At 39.2% G+C, this 15,813-nt stretch overlaps 1 long non-coding RNA gene across 1 annotated transcript; it reads right to left on the bottom strand.

Moving 5' to 3' along the window:
- Positions 1–12,592: 12,592 nt before the first annotated feature.
- LOC110903109 lies at positions 12,593–15,508 on the bottom strand. The gene is made up of 7 exons (XR_002571674.2): positions 15,394–15,508; positions 14,828–14,895; positions 14,431–14,633; positions 13,638–14,075; positions 13,415–13,533; positions 13,169–13,261; positions 12,593–13,055 (listed from the first exon to the last, which is right to left on the bottom strand). It is a non-coding gene; the product is annotated as an uncharacterized LOC110903109 (long non-coding RNA).
- Between the last annotated feature and the right edge of the window lie 305 nt (positions 15,509–15,813).

Genomic DNA, 15,813 nt, shown 5'->3' with positions numbered 1-15,813 from the left:
ATTTTCCCCACTAGGATCAGCCATGGTAACTTGAATCTGTTACAAAAGATAACGGAAATTTTTATTTAGGAGTTTATTAGGGAATTGTCTTTTATGGCAATTCATTAACCATGGTAACAGAGACCATATCTGGTTAATTTGTTACTCACTTTTATTTAGGATTTGAACATACTTATCCTAATTACAAACAATATTGCTAGTGGCATAAAAGCCTAGTCACGAGGACGTTTTTATAATATTAGCCGAGATTACAGAGAATCAAGGTACGAAGGTTTGAACCGTAGTCCTTTTACCCTTTCTGACAGGGAGTCATAGACCACCACTGCTTTTTGTCTTGTATGACAATAATTATGGCCCGTAGGCACTACATCTCTAATGGATGTTTAATAATTCGGCCCGTAGGCACTACATCACTAATGGATGTTTTTATAAGTTTGGCCCGTAGGCACTACATCACTAATGGATGTTTAATAAGTGATCATCTTTATTGATGATTTAACCCATGATTTATAAATCATTAATTTGGGCTTTGGAATCCTTAGAAGGATTCTTTATATAAGAATGACGCGTGCGATTTTAACGAATCACATCTGCCATGAACGTTAACATGATTACAGAGGTTAACAGGGATTCTGAATCTTTTAATCAGGTCTTACCATCTTGGCCGGATCTTATATAGACACCTGGCTAGGTTTCACTCTTAAGATTCTTTACTTAGGCAGATTTAATTTAAAAGAAATGATTTTTTATTTATTTCATATATAATAATAACAAAAATGAAATTTATAACATAACATTCCATAAATTTCAAATACGATTACACGCTGCCCTAAGCGGGACTTTTAAATAAATAACTACCTACGCAGAGGTTTATAGCAAAACAAGTCCACGCAGGGACCAATACCAGATAGATGTCCGCGCAGGGACTAAAAGATAAGTCCACGTAGGGACTGAAATACGACAAATGTCCACGCAGGGACTAAATTGCAAATACAACATTACATAAGGAGACTAATGGTCTCGTTTCTTCCTCCCTTTTAGTAGGTTTGCAAGGCCCTTGAGAAATCCACGATTACTCTTGCGTTCTTGTTCAAAGTCTCGTTCCACACAGTTTAAACGGTGGAGTATTTCTTCTTGCTCCGGTGGAGAAAAACGTGGCTGCTGTGACGGTTGCTGAACCGGAGGTCTAGGAGGTATTGGATACCCATGAGCTGAGTAATCTGGTCTCCAAGAGGTTCCATGAAGCGCATTATAATTAGCCGCTACCACATATGGATCGTCATCATAGTTATAGTTGTAGTGCGTGTGAGTCGGCAGCTCAAACGGATTGTACGCCGTGGAAGCGCCGTACGCTGGTATCGGATTGTCATATCCGAATGGTGGCGGAGGTGGTGCAACTGGTGCAGAATTCACCTCTGCAGGGTGACCAGAAGGTTCCCCTAATTGTGGTTCTTCTTCAGGTACTGACGGAAAGTGACTAGCACTCGAGTGGCAAGGGGTGCTGAAATGAAATTCCCCTCCTCGGGTAGACATCCGTGCGCCTGATCTTCTACGCCTTGGTGGATCTGGAATTACTGGTTGAACCGGTGGCGGTGGTGGTGGCGTAACTGCCACAAACCGCGAATCCTCAGAAGGATCCTGTTGTTGCTGTTGATCATGAGGCGAGAAATGATGTGAAGGTGTGAAGTACCAATTACATTGGTCAAACCTCGCCTGGTAGCTGTCGGGACCTTGATAGGGCATTCCATGAAAGGATGACCCGTCCGAGATCTTGATTGGATGATTGGGAGTACCCCTTGCAGGCTCGACGGGGTCTGTATCCTCGTCCATATCCAATGCATTATCTTCAGAAAAGTGATCCTCTGGTCCTAGAGGGTTATACCCTATTGGCTCTTGGACATAATCCGCCGGGTTAAATTGTCCTATGAAGAAAGGTGAAGGATCGCCATAAGAACGGTGCGAAGCAGATCGCTAAAGAGGTATAAAGGATGGTTGAGGGTTATTGGGATTGTTTTCCGAATCTGGTCCGAAAGAATGGCGGTATGAGGGTGTTGAGCTATGCGAGGTGGAATGTCTCGCAGGTTCAAAAAGGTTTCTTCTTCGTCTCTGTGGTTCCTCACTTCTTGTACTGGAAGGAGCTGGCATGTTCGAAGGTCCAGCTTCGTGATCATTGTGAGTAATGATCGTTCCTCTGCCTCTTCCTCCTCTTCCTCGTCTGATTGCAGGTGGCATAATTCCTGCTTTCAAAACTTTAAATAACAATAAACAATAAAAAGACAAACTGGAATAACAATTCGAATTTGTCCTATGTTCTTGTCTAGACTCAAGTATGTGCAATTGTGTAACTGAGATTAAACACAAAGACTAGTGTTTAATTCACTCAGTGTTGGCTCTGAGACCAACCTGTCACACCCCGATTTTCACGTGTCTCACCGGTGGGCCCGGTGGGGGATTACCGTGACGTAGTTGGCAACAATATAGTCAAACCACTCAATTATATGAATGCACAGCGGAAGCATAAAGATAAATATATATTCCAACGTTAAGTGTAATATCAAAGTATCACCATTGTTGAAATAGAAATCCACAGGGGATCAAATAATAATAATAAAAGTATTGTTCAACAGACTTCAGGCATCTTAAGCTTGCGAGACTTCTAATGATGCTAAGGAGAAATCCCAGCCAATTTCGCATAGTACCTGTATTTAGTCTTTTTGGGGAAAATACGTCAGTTTACACTGGTAAATACATTCAAGTGACACTTTTGTAAAATGTTTAATAAAATTGGTTTAAATGCTCAAGGCACAAACTTTTTATAACTTGGGATAATTTATAATTAAATCTTGTAAAGAATTACATGTTACTATGCGTTCGGTCGCCCGCGTCGTGCCGGGTTAAAGTTTAATAGACACACCACATAGCATAAAACCGTGGCGGGTAACCAACGGCTACACTTTTATAGTTATGAACATAATGCCGGGTGTACGCCTACACCGGGATGTCAAGGTCGTGGCCATTCGTAAATGCTGCCAAGGATATCCGGGACATGGTCATTAAGCCCCCAAAGGCGTCAAAACAACAAAACAAGTTTTTAAACGGGTCACATTGATAATACCCAACTACTAATGAGTTGGGGTCAATTGCCCGACCAAGCGGTATTTTAAATACCGTAACCCAAGCCCGTATAACGGAAAATAAGTTAAAAGTATTTACCTTTGCAAGTATAATTCCTTAATTGAAATAAATTGCAGATAGCTTTTACTGGTCCCCTATTCTGGAACGAAGGTTTAAATTAACCTATTAGAATCCTAACGGGTCTTTAATTTAGCCGTAGCTTAGACCGGTCAGTTTCGTAGGATAGTTACGGTTTAATCGCGTGAAAGGCGAAAACCATGAATGGAGTGTGATTTTGACCCAACAATTTTGAAGACTTGTTTTACATGGGTATGATAATCATACTCTGGATTTTGGGGTCAAAACAATATGGTTTGACCCGTTTCGGCTAATTTATGTAAACTAGTTACTTAAGCCGAACCGTGCGCGCAAAAGGCGCAACGGGTAACCGTAAGAGTCCTACACTGTTTTCCTACATCAATATGCTTTAAAGGGGTTGTGGTATCAGTAGGATACCTTCCATAATGCCCGTAACGAGTTTAAGTTCATATTATGCCCCGTAGGGGTATTTCGGTCTTTTTAAGGATTATAAAAGAGGTTTCTGAGTTCTACAGGGAATCTGAGTTTCCCGAACAGTTTATAAAGTCTAAAATACTTTATTTATTATTTAAAATCAGTAGCAACTGGAATCGGGTCAAAAGACCTTGTAGAACTTAAGTTATGGCCGAAAAGGGCATATTCGGTATTTACCGAACCGTTGCCATAACCGCAGGTTATGAGCAGGTTAAAAATAATTAAAAAATCTTTAAAAATCCCAAAATATTATTTTTCATCAGTGAGTAAAAGGTTTGGTGTCGAATCCGGGTTTAGATAGGCGTTATGCTAATTGCGCTATTTAATTACTAAAGCTTCGAAATTTGCGTTATTTAGTATAACTCCTATTCTGGACCTTGGATTGACATGAAATTTTAGGGATATGCTTAGAAATCAGTAACCAAGGTTATGATCCTTTCACATGTCTGAAATTCTCGTTTAAATTTAAAAAGGGCGTTACGGTCAACTTTTAAGCATTTAACGGAAATGTGTAAAAGACTCGGACAAACAACGAACCGGTCACAGAGGGTTATACCATCATGTAACCTGGTCCTAAGAGAGTCTTAAGGTATATCTAAATCAAACTTTAACGGGTCAGAACTGAAGTCAATGCAAAAGTCAAACTTTTGCGACTTTCGGCTCCGAACCGGGTCTAAACAGAAAATGGTCGGATCAAACAAGCTTAGACTAGTTTATATACTTATTATCATGTTTTATGAGTGTTCAAACAGGTTACATATCATCTACATTACAGATTATGCAAGAAATCACAAAATGACATTTCTGTTGACTTTTTCTAAGCACGTTTGACTCGATATTTGGACTAGTTAGAATGGGAATCAGAGGGTGCCCTTTTAGGGGTTTAATGCCCACATGATTACCATCATATAACTATCTTTGATTCGACAAATCACTGGACCATTCGTGATTTATCGCAAAGTCAATCGTTAATTACGACGGATTGACTTTTAGGCTAAAACTACGGAAAAACGAAACCACAAAGGGTTAGTCAACTTACAGAAGCTTGGTGCACGACTAAGAATGATAAAGGAATGCTTGAGAGCTCCAAGAATGATCAGAAGGCAGGTTTTGAGGTGTGTTTCACTTATGCACAATGTATGGCCTTTTATAGTGAAAAAATGGACTTAAGATCATTACACATCAACCTACAAGGCATCATGGATGTTCAGCAGGTGGCCCTGGGTGCTAGGGGGCATGTAGAGGGCGCCCATGCTTCATTTATTGCTCAAATGACCGTTCACAACTTCAAACAGCAAGTCTGTCCAAGAATTCTGCATCTGGGACTTGTACGCGGCCCGCATTAGATTCAGGTTATATGCACGCGGGCCGCCTGGATCTTCATGTCAGGAAACGTATCTACAGGTGGCTCGCGGCCCGCATTGACTTGCTTGATTCACTCAGGCGGGTCGCCTGAGGCCTGAATTTCAAGATTTTCAAATCTTTTGTAATGATTAACTTGACCTTTCGGTTTCGAAGGGGTAACTTTGCGATTTGGCCCTCGATTATTTACCGTTAAGGGCCTCGTGCCTTTTACCCGCACTGTTAAGTCCCCGGTTAGTTTAATTACTATCCAAAAAGCCTTAACTTTTATTGTTGACGCTTTTAACCCCTCTCGTACGAATTTGATCATAACTTTCTCGTTTTAAAACGGAACTTCGCGAAATTTATATAGTATATTCTAGTGAGTATATTTTACTGTTACAAAGCCTCGGGTTCATCAAAGGGTCACTCAGAGGTATAATTAAACATGTTGACACAGTTAACCCCTGTAGCTTGTAATCTCTCACTTTCTTCCGCGTTTCGCTCCGTACAATCCATGATTTATTCGTTTAAAGGTACGAGCATCGTTTAGGGTTACTATACAGTATATTTACCTTTGTTGACATTTATAACCCTCGAATTTACATACTTTCAAGGTTTGTCAACTTTAGTCCTTTATTTAATATTTAATGCCACATGTAAACTCATGACACGTGTTAACACATTATTGGACACCAAATTTCGAGGTGTTACATCAGTAGTCTCGGGATCCAAGATTGATAGTAAGAGTTCTTGACAATCAAAGGCCATGTTTGCCTAAGTATCTTACATCACTTGGTGAAGACAAGCATTTAGTGTAATACTTTTGATTTTTAATCTTTTCGCACTTTTTATTTGGTTTTGTATTAATGACTTTAATAACTAGTTTCTGATGTTGAAGGTGAAACATCCTTATCATTTGTTCATGGTGTCTTGGCATTATTTTACTTTCTATATAAAATAAAAGATTTTCACCATTCATATCTCTGCGGTCTATATAGAGATATGTTGGCTACCTTGTCTGGGGTTAAGGGAATGGTTTGGTAAGGTTCTTGTCTTGTTCAGTGTATAGTTCCTACAAGGACCTGGGTCAAGCTTACTAGGACCTCCTTCGATACCCATTGGTATTGGATGGCGGGGGTGCGAATGGCTTGATCCCCTCATATGTAAACTACTATTAATACATTAACCCGGTTACTTGGGATTGTATCCCTGCTGACTCAAACCACTTAGCCGAGGATAACGTCACCTTCAAAAGAGGGGCCTACCACATTACGCATTAATAACTTAATTAATTATCTTTCAATATTCCGACCCTTTAGGATTGTATCCTTGCTGACTCAAACTACTGGGTTGAGGGTAATGTCACCTTCAAAAGAGGGGCCTACTACTATAACTAAGATAATCTCTTAAAAAGTGCAAAAGTGCGGAAATCATCAAAGGTTACACTAAAGGCGAGTCGGATCCAAGTGATTCATCTTATCTATCTGTTTTATTTTATTTTATTTTTCAGCATGTTTAGTTTTTTTTATTTTCATGTTTAAAACCTTTTCTAAAATTTTGATTTGATTAGATGTTGAGGATAAACCGGTATAAAAAGCTCTTGTGTCCTTGGACGACCACGGTATCTTACCAACGCTATACTACGCTCACGATGGGTGCACTTGCCCATATGTGTGTTTAGTTTTAATAGAATATCGTGTTTTATAAATTCAAAACTTGACTAAAGTGTTATAAAGGGCTTAAAATGTAACTAAGAATATATCACGCTACATACGCATCAAGTTTTTGGTGCCATTGTCGGGGACACAAGGATTTTAAGAAATTTAGGAATCAACGGCCTAATCGTTCTTCTTATTTTTCTATTTTTTTTAGGATTTTTCTTAATTTTTCAGCTTCTGCAGAGCTCAGCACGAGGCCGTGCCCGCTGAACACGCCCCGTGCCCAATCTTTGATACTGGCAATCCTGTTTTAAGTTTAACAATAGCTGAACACGGGGCCGTGCCCACTAAACACGCCCCCATGCCCAAGTTTCAGATACTGAAAACAGAACCGTAAGATCCCGACGGTTGGTAATTTCTGACGCAAACATGAGTGATACTGATCTTTTTTACTTTCGCTCCTCTTATGGTACGTGGTGTCAAATATGTGGCGGAAATCATGAAGATTTAAAATGTTGTTTTTTAAATTACATTCCCCACTATATAGACCCATCGTTTTCCTGTAGCCTTAAGATGGGCGAAAGTAAAAAATAATACTTATCTCTCCCTCGAATGCTCTGAATCGTCCCTTCTAGATGAAATGATTCTTGAAGAATGATTTCAAATAGAAGAACTAATTCTCCAATGGATAAAAGAACTTGAGATGGAAATGACTAATTCATCTCAAGAAGACGATCAAGGAGAATTATTGAGGTCACATTTGGATTATAACAACATCGTTGCTCCCGAAATCACCTCTAACTCTCGCGAGGACTTGAGCGATAGTCGTCCCTGTGTCGATTGTGTCGTGAAGGACTCCCCATCGGTTTCCGCCGATGCATACATAGACCTGAGCGATTCGATATATATCTTCTTTAACGAGAGCCCGGATAAGGGAAATAAAGGTTGGTTTTGCCCACCAGTATTTAGCTTATGAATCACCCGTTTCGATAACCTCTTGCGTTCTAGTCTAAAACTAGGGCAACTTAGGTATCTCAGGCACTTCGGTGTTGTTCCGTCCAGTAAGGAACCACCCGATCTGGATAAACTCCTTAAAAATAGACGAAACTTCATAAACACTTCTAGCCACTGGGCCGTGTCCAGGTCAGCACACCCCCGTGCCCACCCAAAGATTCCAGTCTGACTTTTGGTCAGAATACGGACAAAAAGTGTCAGAATTTTGTCTGCACACGGGGCCGTGTCCAGCGTGTTGCCGTTTTCTATAAATGCAGCAAGATTCCTTCACTCTTGGACCCATTCCAAGGACAAAGATCTGGTGGGATCTTCACATATACCATACTAGGTAAATTCTAAACAAGGTTCTCAACAACCATCTTGTCTTTTCTACTTTTGTCCATTTCCTTCTTCTTCATCTTCTCCTCAAAACCTCCATTAAAGTTTGAAATCTCCATGTTTTCAAGCTTTATTGTGATATTTGTTAGGTTTTAATTCAAGGAATCTTGTCAAAAATAAGTTTTACAACATTGTTTTAAGTTATTTCTGCTTAAAAATGCTTCAAAAGTCAGAAAAATAATTTAAAGCTCCAAGATTCCTTGTTTCAAAAACCTGCAAAGAGGTGGCCACAGGGCCGTGCTCAGCAAGCACGGGGCCGTGGCCGAGGTACTGTTTCATTAAATTGAACTCTTTCGACTTGTTTTTCGTAGAATGTCGAGCCAGAATAGTGGAACCTCTTCAGCACATTCAAGGAACAATCGTAGGGAACGAAGGCCTTCAATCGAAGCAACTCTTCTACACTATGTGATGGCACTACGAGAAGCTCTCGACGAAATGACATCCGTAGAAGAAGTCCTAATCGACCGTATTAATTATCTCACGGTGGGGCTAGAAAACAGTTTCCAAGAAATCAATCTCTTGCACCATAGATTGAACATTCTTGTAACACCTCCCATGGAACCAATTCTTCCTCCAAGAAGATTGGAACTTAGCTCAAGGAGTCATTAACCCCACCGGGTGGGATAACATCCCCGCGGAACCTCCTCTTGACAACTTACAAGAGGTTATGGTGGAAGTTACACCCCCTCAAAACGAGGACGCTAATGAGCCCGCCTTTCTTCTCCCTTGGGAGATAGAAGAATGGCTCAACGATGTATGAGGGACCATTCCCGGAGAAGAAGTTCTTCATGCCGCATTCAACCGAGAAAATTATCTTTTTCGGAAATTTTGCTCTTAAAATAAACTATAGGCTAGGACTTCTTTGTGGTTTTAGATTTCTTATGTTTCATGAACTATTTATCTAGATTTAGTTTATGCTTTTATTTTCTAGGAACTAATGTAATTCACTCTTTAATGAATGATGATTTCTAAGTATTGAATGGTGTTTGGATGATGTCGTAATGGATAAAACACACTCGGAATGGTGGAGGTTACTAAGGGAAACTTGAACCCACACCCCATGCACAAAAACAGAGCCTCCCGACAATTACTTTTCATTACAACAAGTTCAGCATGGGGGCGTGCTCAGCCCAACACGCCCCGTGCTCGAGGTTTTGCAGAAAACGCCCAGTTCAGGTAACTGGACATGGGGTCGTATTCACTGAACACTCCCCCGTGCCCAGCCTTCTGTAAACTATGATACTGGCGATCTGAACACGGGGCCGTGCCCGGATCAACACGGGCCCTTGCCCAGACCCCAAGTAACATAAATTTTTGTTTTTACACACCTTTTTACACATTCAATCAACCTAGAAATTTATTTTTGAGACACATTGAGGACAATGTGTAATTTAAGTGTGGGGGGATGCTAAATCTTGAATTTTGCAAGTCCTAATAACAAGCCTTACACAAAACTCTATTGGAACCGCTAATCACCCCAATTTTTTTCAAAAACTTTTCATTTTTTTACTTGTCTTGGTTTAATTTGGGAGTAACAAGTTCTAAAAAAGGTTATATTTTTACAAATTTACTAGCGATAGCATCGTGATAAAAAGAACCAACATAAGAAAATTATGAAAAGGCATGACAAATCTAGTTAAAATTTGATTATATATACTTGATCACATTATAAACCCTTTCCCACAAAAGTGAGTTTTGAGCCTTTATTGAGCATACAAATATACATCTTTAAATTAAATGCTCATTTTTCGTTTCTTGTGTGAATAGCCGCTTGGTTTCTTACAACTCTAGAACTTGCCATGACGATACATTCCCGGTCCTTACCAACTTAAACCCAAGTAAGTAAATGATGGAGGCATTAGGACTAACTTTTTTTTTCTTTTCAACACCATTATTTTTCAATTTTTTTATCACCTACCCAAAATCCCCCTAGTTTACCCCTTTGAGCCTAAACCTTTCCGTTTCTAAACACACCAAACAAACACCATTTACCCACCAAAACCCTTTATTTTAGTAAAAAGCTCGGTCTTCATGTGACATTCCTTATAAAAAAATGAAGTCTAGCTATAAACAAACAAGTTCCTCAAGGAAACTTTGTTTGAAAATACTTTGTTTGAATAAAAGTCACAAAAACAAAAAGTTTTACGACGACCGACGCTTTTTACGCTTTTAGCCCTTTCTACTAACCACTAACCCAAAACCACCTACCTTTAACCCAAGCCTAACCCTTCCCCAAGTCCTCTTGATATTTACAAAGGTTTTTAGTTAAAAAGGAGGAGGATTGATTGCTTGGCAAGCATATGGTAGAAGTAAGTTCCATGTCAGTCTCAAGTGTTTCACAAAATACATCTTCGGCCGAGTGTTGAGTGATCTCCCGTGAGGTATGTGAACTTGTATATAAATGGAATTTTAAAGAGGCATGTTATGCCCAAATAAGTAATTTCTCTTATGAAATGTTCTAAATAAATCATAATGAATAGGATTGTAAATAACATAAAAATAAAGCCTAATAAAGATCTTGGATTCCCGACACTCAAGACAAGCCCAAAACTTTTCTTCTACCCATTCTATTTGGGAGTGTAAGCCACGTTATAAAGAGTTTTGCTTGAGGACAAGCAAAGATTCAAGTGTGGGGGTATTTGAGGTGTGTAAAATGCAATATATAAAATACATCAAATAAGGAATAAAACTAATCCTTTTTTAGTACTAATGTTGGAAAAAGTGTGCTTTTGTCTTCCTTTTGTATTTTCAGGACTAACTGAGCGTAAATGAATAAAAAGAACAAATATGCAGCAAAATCTAACATAAATACAAGAAAAGGAATAAATGTGGCATGCCCGACCCCTCGACAGCATCTTCCCAAGCAAAAATAAGAAAACAGAAGGCTGAGCACGGCCCCGTGCCCAGCGAACACGGGGGCGTGGTCAAGTGTTTGCAGAAAAGACAAAAGTTGTAGAAGCTTCTAATCCCAGCACGGGGGCGTGCCCAGCTCGACACGGGCCGTGGTCAATGCTAAGATTCGCATAATCCAAGCAAATCTTGATAGTACAAATATGCTACTGCACACGGGGCCGTGCCCAGCGGACACGGGGGCGTGTGGAGCTAATGCAGACAAATTAATGAAGAAAGAGAAAGAGGATGGACACGGGGCCGTATCCGGGCTTCTGTGCAGGCTATAAATAGAGGTGCTTGGTTCACTTCAAAGGCATCCTTGGTAAACCACCTCTCTCCCACTTCACCCACACTCCACCACCACTACAACCCACATCCACCACCATCATCCATCATCCATCGTAGAGTGTGTGTAGTAGTCTCGGGATCCAAGATTGATAGTAAGAGTTCTTGACAATCAAAGGCCATGTTTGCCTAAGTCTCTTACATCACTTGGTGAAGACAAGCATTTAGTGTAATACTTTTGATTTTTAATCTTTTCGCACTTTTTATTTGGTTTTGTATTAATGACTTTAATAACTAGTTTCTTATGTTGAAGGTGAAACTTCCTTATCATTTGTCCGTGGTGTCTTGGCATTATTTTATTGTCTATATAAAATAAAAGATTTTCACCATTCATATCTCTACGGTCTATATAGAGATATGTTGGCTACCTGGTCGGGGGTTAAGGGAATGGTTTGGTAAGGTTCTTGCCTTGTTCAGTGTATAGATCCTGCAAGGACCTAGGTCAAGCTTGCTAGGACCTCCTTCAATATCCACTGGTATTAGATGGCGGGGGTGCGAATGGCTTGATCCCCTCATATGTAAACTACTATTAATACATTAACCTGGCTATTTGGGATTGTATCCCTGTTGACTCAAACCACTTAGTCAAGGGTAACGTCACCTTCAAAAGAGGGGCCTACCACATTACGCAATAATAACTTAATTAATTATCTTTCAATATTCCGACCCTTTAGGATTGTATCCTTGCTGGCTCAAACTACTGGGTTGAAGGTAACGTCACCTTCAAAAGAGAGGCCTACTACTATAACTAAGATAATCTCTTAAAAAGTGCAAACGCGCGGAAATCATCAAAGGTTACACTAAAGGCGAGTCGGATCCAAGTGGTTCATCTTGTCTATCTGTTTTATTTTATTTTATTTTTCAGCATTTTTAGTTTTTTTTATTTTCATGATTAAAACCTTTTCTAAAATTTTGATTTGATTAGACGTTGAGGATAAACCGGTATTAAAAGCTCTTGTGTCCTTGGACGACCTCGGTATCTTACCAACGCTATACTACGCTCACGATGTGTGCACTTGCCCATATGTGTGTTTAGTGTTAGTAGAATATCGTGTTTTATAAATTTAAAACTTGACTAAAGTGTTAAAAAGGGCTTAAAATATAACTAAAAATATATCACACTACACACGCATCAACACGTCTCTCTGATCATCTGGTTTTCTAAAAATTCCCAACATTTTGTTGGTCGTTAAAAAAAATTCTTAGAAAATTAACTTAAGTTTAAGTGCGCATATTCACATTTATTTTTATACTAGTGGGTAACCCGCGCGTTGCTGCGGAGTCGATAATAAGGGACAGTAGCATAATTCAAACCTTAAAACGATATAAAAAACATATATAAGTCAATATCATGATCTAGTGTTCTATGTTGTTGTCCAATATCATCTATGACAGTTTCTTTTCCACATGATCTACTGGAAGTTCAATCAGCCCAGCAATAATCAACCTGTATAAGTAATTTTTTTTTACTATGAGTGGCATCTTCATAACAAAAAGAACACATCAAATGAAAGCCTTGGCTCTTTTTCGATACGTGCAAATGCTTCTACATTTTGGAATTGTTGGTAAAGCATCCTGCTCAATCATGTAAATAGCTATCCAAAGTGAGGCCAGCTCTTTTGGCCCTTCTTGTCATCCACCAAAAAGTGCTAACTTTAATTTCTTCCGCCACCATGTTGACCGAACTATTTTTCCGATTGAAAACCTTATTGTTTCGGTGCAGCCAGATGCACCAGGCTGTCAGCAAGCAAACAGCATGGATAACATGTTCTCTTTTCTTATAAAAGCCTTGACTAAGACAGTGCCATGAAAAGTTAATAAAGATAGAGTTAAAGCGGGCAGTTGGGTACCTTCCAGAATTTGATTGTTTTTTCAGGTCTGTGCCATATTCAGGTTTAAGCCGGGTTCGACCTCGCGGACACGGCCCCCTTAACAATCCTACACTGGCCTCATTTAAAAAAAATATTTATTAAGTTGTACACATAAAAATTACACTTAACCGTTTGTCGTGTCACCTTTTTAGGCTCATTTCTTAGTTTAAAAATGTTAAAGTACATCCTTAGTTTAAAAATGGATCAAGAACAGGAGTACTTCACCTCTAAATTTTGACCAAGAGAAGTAGTTGTTGGGTCGGTTGCTACCAATGTGTCTTCACAAAGCTTGATGGCCTTATGTAAATCTTTTAAGTGGCCCCACTTCGGTTGTCGAGGCACTCCTGCAAGTAATCATCAGACATATAATCTTTGTGAGAAAAAAAACGACACATACAGATTAACATATACAAAATGACCCGCGAAACAAGGTTAAGAAGAAAAATACCATACTCATCAAGTGGAGCATCGTAATCATAACTTGTCGCAATAAACGGACCTCCGATAGTATGGCCAAAGTTAGTCCCACCATGGTACTGTTACGGGCCATACAGCATACCGATAAATATTAACCATTTTTTAAATTATTAAGGATGATGTACAGGGAGATCACCCAAGTCTTCAAATTTTTACGGCCACCCAAGTATGTATCTAGTTTCGTTCTTGATCCATTTTGCCGCGCGTTGCGGCGGGATGAAAAACCCGCTCAATGCATTGTCAGGTGTGGTATATCATTAACTATATAAGTGGGATACACATTTGATCAAAAACAATAAGGTTACAACAGTACGTACCTTGTAAGCCAGTTGCTTTCTGGGAGCTTTTCCACCTGTAGACTTGCGAACGGTTTGCTTGGTATGAGCCATTGTCTTCTAGATTCAAGAAACTAATAACCGAAACAAAACTTACAATCAGATGTAAACAACTAAACATAGAGAGATTGTAAGATTCATGATGCAATCTTCCATTTAATGTACGCATATATATAGGGATTGGTGGACCTTGGTTTCCGAATATAGGGAGAGATTTTTGGTGTGTTCCTTTTTCTTATTGGTTGCTAGTGTTACTGGAATATTTTGATTGGTTATAACTGGCAAGCCACATTCTCGTTATATGCGAAGTGGCTCAATCCGTTTGACCCACTTGACCCATTCCTCTGTTTTGACCCATTGATATAAATCACAAGATTGAAATTGACACCTCTGATTTAGTACTACATACAAAATGGGTAAGGACTTTACCTCTTTAATCACAGATGCCCCCAATTCAGGTAGTAAACACAAACTACCAACATGCGCATATAGTGCAGCCATTCGAAGAGCAGGCAAACCTGCATTTAATACCATGCACAAATTGTGGACCAAGAACCAACGGACAACCTTTTTAGAAATTAACAACTTGGCTAAGCATCAATTTCGTCGCCAATATTTGTCCAGCTTCCCAACTGTAATAACAATAAAAATAGTTAACTACCGTCTTTTAAATGCTCAGTTTTTGTTTGATGATAATGACATATCCTTGCTGCTTAGCGTCTCACATAGCACATGTCCATCGTGCCTTTAAAAGTAAAAATCCGTCCCCTAAAATTAAAATGTGTCATTTTTATCACAAAATATCGACGTAAACATCTTTCTTTACCTTTCGGAACCCTTGACTTCCCAATAATGTTTTGTACATGCGCACGACTTCAGCGCCTTTTCATAAACCTGTAATCATACAATTAAAAGAAACAAATCAGTCCACCTTTTAAATGCCAAAATGGAATAACATTTACTATATCGATGGCAAAAAGAAATCAGATACTGGCTAAATGCCATGTTCCTATGAGTACACACACATTTACTCTTTCATACATAACAAACCCATCAGAAAAACTTGTAAAATTCTTAGAGAAGAGTCACCTTACATTTCACAACAACCTGTTAACAAAACTCTGCATAAACTACACTTAAATTTGAATCTCAAAAACCAATTCAATTGATCAAAATACTTACAGCGAGAGTCGTAGCTTGTGAATTAATTAACATTCATTCAGATAAATTCATTCTGATTAATCAATAGATAACCTATGGTTTGTGAATTAATCACGATTTGATTAGAAAATCCAGATAGAAAATCCAGACGAATGAATGGTGACCGTTAACCTAGGGTTTGCGGATTAATCACAAATTTAGCAAAGAAGACATAATGTTGAAGGAATTTACCTGGATAGAAAGCTCTGATCATCTAAACCGACGACGAGAGTCGAAGCCCCAATTGGCGACCCCAAATCTGCAATCCTTCCACCTGAGAGAAAGAAGCCCCATCACCTTCCGCAACAACAATCTGTATATTCGCATATAAGGGTTTTAACTTTCAATTACACATTACACAACTGAGAGAAAGAAATCAGAAAGGGAGAAATCGGTTGGGGCAGGGGGTGAAATCCCTGGACTCTGTACCCGTTGATGACTCTTGAACGACAAACGATTCATTTGCATGCCTTTATTTAGGGTTCTTTAGAATTCCATGTGAAATTCCAATGTTAACCCTATAGTGTCTTAAAACTTTGAAGAACTTGCAATTTTACATGCTTTAAGCACATTGTACATGCTGCTTTAGAATTGATACGCGTGGTAAAATTA

Source organism: Helianthus annuus, chromosome 13 (genome assembly GCF_002127325.2).
Source record: "Helianthus annuus cultivar XRQ/B chromosome 13, HanXRQr2.0-SUNRISE, whole genome shotgun sequence".
Taxonomy (NCBI): Eukaryota; Viridiplantae; Streptophyta; class Magnoliopsida; order Asterales; family Asteraceae; genus Helianthus; species Helianthus annuus.
Note: the sequence above shows the minus strand (reverse complement) of the source record. Positions and strands in the feature narration are given on the sequence as shown.